Source organism: Lagopus muta, chromosome 15, assembly GCF_023343835.1.
Source record: "Lagopus muta isolate bLagMut1 chromosome 15, bLagMut1 primary, whole genome shotgun sequence".
Lineage (NCBI taxonomy): Eukaryota > Metazoa > Chordata > Aves > Galliformes > Phasianidae > Lagopus > Lagopus muta.
In genome coordinates, this window is record NC_064447.1 from 5473921 (window position 1) to 5482110 (window position 8190).

The following is an 8190-nucleotide window of genomic DNA, read 5'->3' on the forward strand; positions in this document are numbered from 1 at the left end:
TTGAATTGTGCTGCCATCTAGGGTGCGAGCCTGCAAAAACCGCTGCTCAGACACACCGGCATCCGCATTCTCCACATATTTTCCATAGGGTTTTACCCTCTGTGCAGGGTGGGGGTATCGCGGGGCACGGCAGGGCTTGGGGGTCACGCGCGCGCCCATCGAGGAGGGCTCACAAAATGGCACCGCTGGGAAAGGGCAGCGTGTTGTGGCTCGGGGGTTTGCGTGGTGTTGGAGGGGTGAGGAACTGGTTCTTGGCTCTGCTGGTGGCTGTGGAGCGAGCACCGTGCTCAAGTTGTCCTCTACATGTACTCAGGCAGTTGTTTGCACAAGTACCTGTGCAGCTGGTGGTGTTTGGTGGAAGACAGCAGGTTTGATCTGAGGCCCTCATGGCATGAACAGAGTTCTGCTAAGCAGCTCCAGGACAGGTCTGTTCGCCTTACTAAGTTCTTTAGTTTGCTTTTGTGTGTTACAAAGTTCTTTAGTTTGCTTTTGTGTGAAACAGGCATGTCTCCCCCTTCTCCCCCCCCCTCCCCCCCCCCCTTTTTTTTTCTTCTTTTTCCTGTAGATCCAGGAAGTTTTTTACACATACTTAGGGAAAACTTGAGCCAAAGCCTGGCTGCAGACCAGTTTCTGCCTGGGTTGGGAGCATGGTTCGGGAACAGATGTTCAGTTCAGCCTGAAATCCTCTGCTTGGAATCTGCACTAATGGCTCCCACCCCACATCAAGGACATCAAAGAAAAGGAATTTTTTTTGTTCGGTTCCAGTTCAGGTGTGACTGAAATTGTTTTCCGGAATGCTTTTCACAGACTTTATGTTTGTAAAGCCCAACAAAGGAGCTCCTCACTTTTTTGCTTTAAACTTGAGACTGTTGAAGTTTACTAAAGCTTTGTATGTTTGCCCTTAGCTTGCCTTGGTGTACGAGTTAAAGACCTCAGTAAATCCAGCTGGTATTTTACCCTAAGCTCAAATTCCTGGTTAAATGAACTTACAGATAGTCTTAAATTCTTCCTAGCTGGCTTTCTCAATCAGAGCCAGATGAAGAGTGGCCCAGGGCTGTTTTATGATCCACTGGTATAGATGAAATCAGCACCTGATAGCTGCAGTACCTATTGTAACTCTTCTGCAGTTATATTGCTGTGATCTTCCTCATTGAAGTAATGACTTCTGCAAAAGTGTACTTTGGAATGGGAATTATTTCCGTCCTGGAAAAGCAAGTATGTATTTTTAAACTGCCATTTATTTTTAACCATTTATGGCAGTAATAAAACAAAGGACGTGCCTCAATCTACTTTCTATTCCTGCACATCCCTTCCCCCTGTATCCTCCTGTTAGTGCTTCCATACCTGGCTGAGAGTGGTTTGGAGTTGAGTGTTGTGGACAGCCCTGTCAGTGGCTTTGCTCTTCTCTGTCCCAGCCACTAAGCTCTCCAAGTTTAAACAGCTTCATCAGGTGGAAGCCCCTGTCTCTGTGTGGCACCAACGAGCCAGTTTTACCCAAGTGAGAGGATAGTAAGGAGGAGGATCCTGTAATCCTGGATCTCCCTGTGCATGCAGGACTCTTGCCTAGGTGGGGTGACTTGGGCTGCTCTGCATATTTTTTTTCCCCTGAAAATTTACTTGAAAAATACTTCTGAAGTGATTTCAAGCAGTGTTCAGAATGATAAGAAGTTGAAAGAAAATATTTCCTCTGAAAGAAAGGAAAAGAATCTGCTCATCTAAAAGTTTTCCAGTTCAGAGTTTCCTTAATTTTTAGTGCCACGTTTTTCCCTTGTCCACAGAATTATGTGGCAGAATTTATGCTTTGTAGTTCTGGAAGTTTCTCCCATTTTCAAGGTTTCTCGTTGGAGGTCTGTCCCCTCTCTGCAACACTTCTTGGAGTCCTGCAGTACTCGTAGGCGGGTGATTCTGTTGTAGGAGGAATGTCAAGCTGGCGCTTCTTATTGTATGTTTTTTTCTTAAGAGTTATCTCAAAGGAATTCTGTAAATGCAGTATTGATTTCAGCATGCTTTGAACTTAACCTTTTTGTCCGTATTTCTTAATGTAGATGTAGTTATTGGAGATAATTATTAAGTATTACAGACTGAAATCTGCTGGAGAGTAATTAAATGCTTCCTGCTTTCAGTTACTTTAAACACTAAGGCAGGCAAGTCTGGTATGAATACATCATTGATTTCACAAATAAATGTTATACATTGTGTTTTTATTTATACAGTCTATAGACTGCGATGCTCTCTGGCTGTTAATGAGAGAAAAAGCGAGCGCTTTGCTGAAGAGGCTCTCTGAAAAGGATGCACGAAGGATGGAGTTCTCCCTGTGGTTGTGATGCCATAGCCCAGCCACATCCCTCTTCTGAGCTGAACGCAGATGCTTTTTCACTGGGACAACCATTGCCTAAAGCTGCACCGAGCACGTGGACCTGAGGAGCGGCTGAAAACCGTGCTCCCGAGGCAGGTGGAAGGAAAGTGTCAGCAGTGATTTCATTGGGAGAAGCAGGTGGTTAGGCACAGACATGAGCTGTAAGTGGAAATTTCAGGAGAGACCTTTTGTGCTATAGGTGATTCTGAAGTCCATTGGTTAAATAATGTTTATGTACAACAGCAAATGACATTGTCATCAGCCTCCTCTGGTTTTAAGGAGAGTTGTGGGGAAGAATTTCAAGAAAAAGGAGTTTTTTGTAGACATTGTCAACAGTGCTCTGAATGTGCTTTGTGCTGGCTGATGTGGAGCTGCAGTTTGTCTCAGCTGCAGGGGATGTGCTCACCTTTAATGCCCATTTTCAGTTCTCATTACATCCTGAGAGGACGACTCCATCCATGCCCTGGGTTGTGCCCTGGCTGGTACCCTACAGATGATGCCTGCTCTTACAGGACATGAGCCAGCTCAAGGAAGCTCCAAGTTCAGCTGCTGCCATTTCAGTCCAGAAGATCCCAGACTTTGGGTTTTTAATAGAAGAAACAGAAATAGACTTCAGTTCATCAGTACAGGTAGGCTCCTTGACATACAACTTTCCCTTACTATTTTACTTTAGGATTAATTTTTGTCAGAGTCCTGTGGCATTATTTCCCTCTTGTACATATTTCTAGCATCCTTAGACTGAATATAGTGGTCTGTTGATGGTCTTTTCCAAAGAGGAGTATTGTAGGTCTATTGGTGTTTACAGTTACATCCACAACCATTCCTTCATGACTCATTTTGGACTCCGTCCAACCCTGATTTTAATATGCAAACACCTTTTTCTAAACCTAAATTCACTTGGTGTGATGTCCTCCTGTTTCCTAAGAGGAGCTCTGCTTCTCCGCGGGCTGTGAACTCCAGTCCACGCCGCCACTGGCAAAAGACACTGCCTGTAAATAGGTTTATAGAAAGAAAGTGGCAGGAAATTTGACATCTGATAGCAGAGCAGCTCTGTTACTTCTAAGTGGCAGAGTACAAAGCAGAATTAATTTAATACAGGTTGCTATAACTTCTAAAGACAGGGAGAAGATATAGAAATATTGCTGCCGATGTACTGGGAAACATTTTGGTATGAACTTTTGGCTCACTCTGTTAATTGTGTGTGTTATAGCAGAGGAGAAATATAAAGAAGAGTATTTAACATTAATATCCTATTTATGGTTGCCCATCACTAATTCAGTTGGACCAGAGAATTTCCAGAGGTCCCTTCTAGCCCCCACATTTCTGATTCTAAAGGCTTTGTTCTTGCACTGTCCATTCCTGGTTGTTGCTGAGATGGTCAGAGTAAGACTAAAGCCACGAGAATGGCACAAAAGCCACTTTAAAAGGGTGAAACGCATCCACCAGCTCACCTGAGCCCTATGCTTGGATTAGTCAACTGCTCTCCTGGCAGCAATTTAGGTTTAGAAGACAGAGCATCCCCAGGATGAGGGTGTGATTTCCAGCAGCTACAGCCTGCAGCAACAGCCATGGGATGATTTCCCATTGTGCTGGTGGCAGTGGCATCACCAAAGCCCTGTGCTGCTGCAGTGCCTCAGGTTGCTCCTGTCTCATGCACAAGTCTGCTTGCAAGCTTGCTAAAGGTGAAATGTGCTAAACATGTTCATGTTGCTTATCTTGCATGTTTTTTGCTATCAATGTTTTCAGGTTATTAGTATTGTGTTCATTAGCTTGCCTAATGATTTGCATGTATTTTTAGATTGATGGAAGCAAAACAAAACTACTTCTTTGTTAATGAGAGGTGCAGAGGTGATGGAAAGGGAGAGGTACTGATTGCTGTTCCTTTTTCACACAGTAATGAAAGAAATCCACTATCTACTCAGAAAACCTAGAGAAAGTGAGTTAATTTGAAATGTTTCTACTGACACAGTGTGTTGTCTGTGCAGATGAGATAGTCTCTGCATTTCTTCCATTAGTTTCAGTCAATGAACATGCAGCAGTTTTACACTGCATCCCTCCCTTCCTTAGCCATCAACTGGATGCAGCCCCTGCTACTGGAAAACCTGTGATTATTTTGATGTTGTAGCATTGACTGTGATGTGAAAGAAACAGTAACCTCTGAGGATAGAAGTACTGGTGGGTAACCTGAAAATCCTACGTGATGGGAGTATCTTCACTGCTTGGTTTGCATTGTAAGGCTGCTAATGTGCTCTAGATGTCAGACACTGCTGAAGCACTTAGCTGAGTACATTTTGGGGAGCTTGGGGTTCTTTTTATTCATCTTCTGAGTTTTGAGCCATTAAGTATCACACTCCCAAGTGTTTCTCTCTAAGCATAAGAATTAGAAATTGCTTATTGTAATAGCCTAGCATCTGAAATTTCTACATTATAGCCATTATCACATGACTCCAGGCAGTGATGGTACAGAACTACATTCTTTTTGACATATCAGTTACAGTTCTGGTCTTTCACCTGCTCTAATTTTTGTCCATCCTAAGGCATTGAGGAGCCTCGTCTCTGGGAATAATCCCCTCTTTCAGCATAGAACTGGTTTGCTGCTTGTTCTTTTGATTCCCTCAGCTGCTTTAGCATGAATGATAATATTAGACCTGAAAGTAACTTCATCAGAGCAACCCATGAGAAATCTCGGGATAGCTGACACACGAGTTTTGGGAAACGTTTTTGTAGCATCGTCACTGCTTTTGCTACTGTGGTGAACTGAGGATGAGTCCGTGCTGTTGTCACTAAGGAATGATGTGAAAAGTCTGAAAGACAGTCAAGGGATTAAGGTATAAAGCCACCCTGACTTCAGGCCTGCCAGCACACTTCCCTTTGCTTTGGTTTCCTCCTGAATCATAGTTTTATGAATATACTTGGTGGTGGCTGGAAATTGAAATTACAGCCACAAAAAGTATAACCAAATGTCATTGCAGATGTGCTTTGGAAAGAAGATCCAAGCCTGCTGTGCTCAATGGAATTAGATAGTTTGAGAATTATTTCTTCTGAAACGGCCCAATGCAAATGTTAATTTTTCAGGACTGTGATGGAAAGGATGCAGTGCCTTAGTAAGTTCTGCTGCATTCTCGTGTTTCCTTTAGCTGCTTTTTATTACTTTGTAGCAGGATGTCAGGCTGTGATTGGGAATATTTTCCACCAGCCTCTGAACGTAAGCAAGCATGCTGTGAAATGAGCAGGGAGAGCTGGTGCACGCTGAACAGGAGAGGGCACTGGCACTCCAGCAGTCATGCAGGGCTCAGCACCATGCTGCAGCCACACTCTGCAGTCGCATCGCTCATCCAGAACAAGACCCAAGGTTTGATTTATTGCATCTCAGTGCATACAGTCTTCATCTCACGTTCCTAATATAAGGAAAGAGCCTAAAATAAGGGAGTGAATGAACTGATTTTCTTGTCTTTCTCTCTCTGGAGGTAGGGAAAGGAAAAGGTTGGGGCTAACTTGCACCAGCTGAGAATTTGCCCTTTTCTATTTCATGCTTGCAAATTCATCTGTGGATGTCTATTGGTATGGCTCCTGTGAGTCTGTTTTTTTAAAAACTGCCTTAGATCATCTCTAGTTAGCACCTACATTAAGCATTTAATACAAAAGCTAAGGTGACATTCACGTTTTTCAAGAGAACTTCAGGCTGTCACTATTTCTCTTCAGGTTGTAAAGGTGTGCAGTCTTTCACCCTGCAAGGCAACATCTGCTTCTCTTCCACCCTTCAACCACCAAAAACTACAAAACACTGAATTTCCTTCCTACTTCACAGCATTAATGATCAATGTACTGCAGACCAATTAGCACATGGCCCCTAACCAGCAGGCAGGGAGTGCTTGGCCATGCTGTGTCCCTCTGGCTGCTGTCCCACTGTCTGACAGCTCCACTGGTGGTGCTGGTGAAGGGCTCCCTGCCCTGAGTCAAAACACTGGGCACAATCCTCTTTTTCCATAATTTCCATAATTTCTTAATTTTCAACTCTCGGTCTTCTGCTCTGCACAAGTAATGGGCCTGTAGTGTCAGAAAAGAACAAGTTCTATTTGGTTTTCATGTCAATGTAATTATGAACTGGGATAGCCCTCTAACCCAGCCTGAAGCTTCCAAGGAGGTCTGACACTGAACTAATGCCAGTCCATTCCTTTAGCTACTCATCAATCAAAGGAGAGTGTGTTTTGAACCTAGATCCTGCCTCTTGGTTCCATCAAAGTGTGGCAGAGGAATGGGAAACAAGGCTTAGGTGGCAGAAGCCTGTTCATTTCTCTTCCAAGTTGTTTCGAAATTTGTTCCTGCACTACATGAAGGTATGCAGACAGCAGAGAAAAAAGGCTGTAATGATGGTCCAAAATAATTGTCCTTCTGGAGCAGCCTGACTTCTAAATGTGTTCTCTTTATGGGAGGCATTGTTTGGCTATTTCATTGCTGTTCAGTTTAAATGATGAATGTCAGGCTGAGTTTTGACATGGACCCACAAGCCTCACTGATCTTTGTGGCATCACCTTGAGCTCAGGCTCACCTAAACCAGGAGGCACCCTTTGCTCAGCCAGTACTTACTTACTCAGTAAGTATTCATCATTTCATCACTCTCAATATGCTCCTGTTTGTTTCAAGGGCATGGTGGTCACCTGGGGACAGTAAGAGAGTTCAGCTGTGGGTGTTAAGAGAGGGCTCTATGTGTTCTGACTCATCTGGTACATCTGCTATATATTTTTTCCATTCATGAGATAGGCAATGTCTAGCTTGTCTTCAACTGCTTGTAGAGGTCATTCCTTCTATATCTTTTCATTTGCAAATATTTGCACATGTGCAAAAGACTTATTAACTTGCAGAACCTCATTAGGGTTCAGTTGTGCCAATCTATGTGCTTCCTTTAATGAAGGTCTGTCTGGAATTCCAGCCTCAGGATGGTCCTGATTCAGTGCCTGTCTGAAATAGGTGAACCCTTGAAGACTTAGAAAAAAAGAAGAGAGTAAAATATTTCTCTTTGTGGATGCATAAATATTCGAATGCTGAACTAAAAGGGTTCTCGTTTCATCATGCAAGCTGTTTGAAAGCATTGTTCATTCAGTCACAGGAGTATTTTAGTATGGAAAAAAAACTCAAACCTTGCCACAAAACATCTGCAGTCTGCAAAGATCTGTTCTGAAAAGCATCTTGTAGGCATTCTGCGATGCATCCCTAAAGGATTTATTACCTTCAGTTGGCTGACTCTCAGCAAATCCTCTTTCCATCATCTAGGTGGCACTCTGCAGTCTGAAAAGACTGCCTTTTGCAGATCAGTTGGAGAGCAAAGTTTCTGCAATCACAGCAGAGAGCCTGCATCTTTACTTTTATCTTTACTTTAAATTTTATTGAACTGTAGTTACATGAATGGGCAGGAAAGGAAGGGGAGGGGAAAGGAGGGGGAAGAAGTGACATCACTGGAATTTTTGTTACTGTTTATGAGCTCTGTGAACTTAGGAGAAAAAACCAACAAGTCTTTTCTTCTGGATCAGGAGCCTTGTCCCTTACCATTTCCCTGATGCTGTAGATTTCAGACAGCTGCCTCACAGTGGACCTGCTTATCTCTTCCTTAAAGAACAATTTCCATTGCTCACACACCTATTTCTTGTCCTTGCAGGCTGTTCTCCTGAAACTTTCTGATAGAGAATATTGGGCTCAGCCAAGTTTGTTCATTCTCCTCCCCACATCGCACAGCACAGCCTTCAAACGCTTGTGAGCAAGGACAGGGGCTTAGAAAAATAGCCAAAGATGTACTCTGTACATAATAGTTGTAGCTGAAATGCTAAGTCATGGCTTGA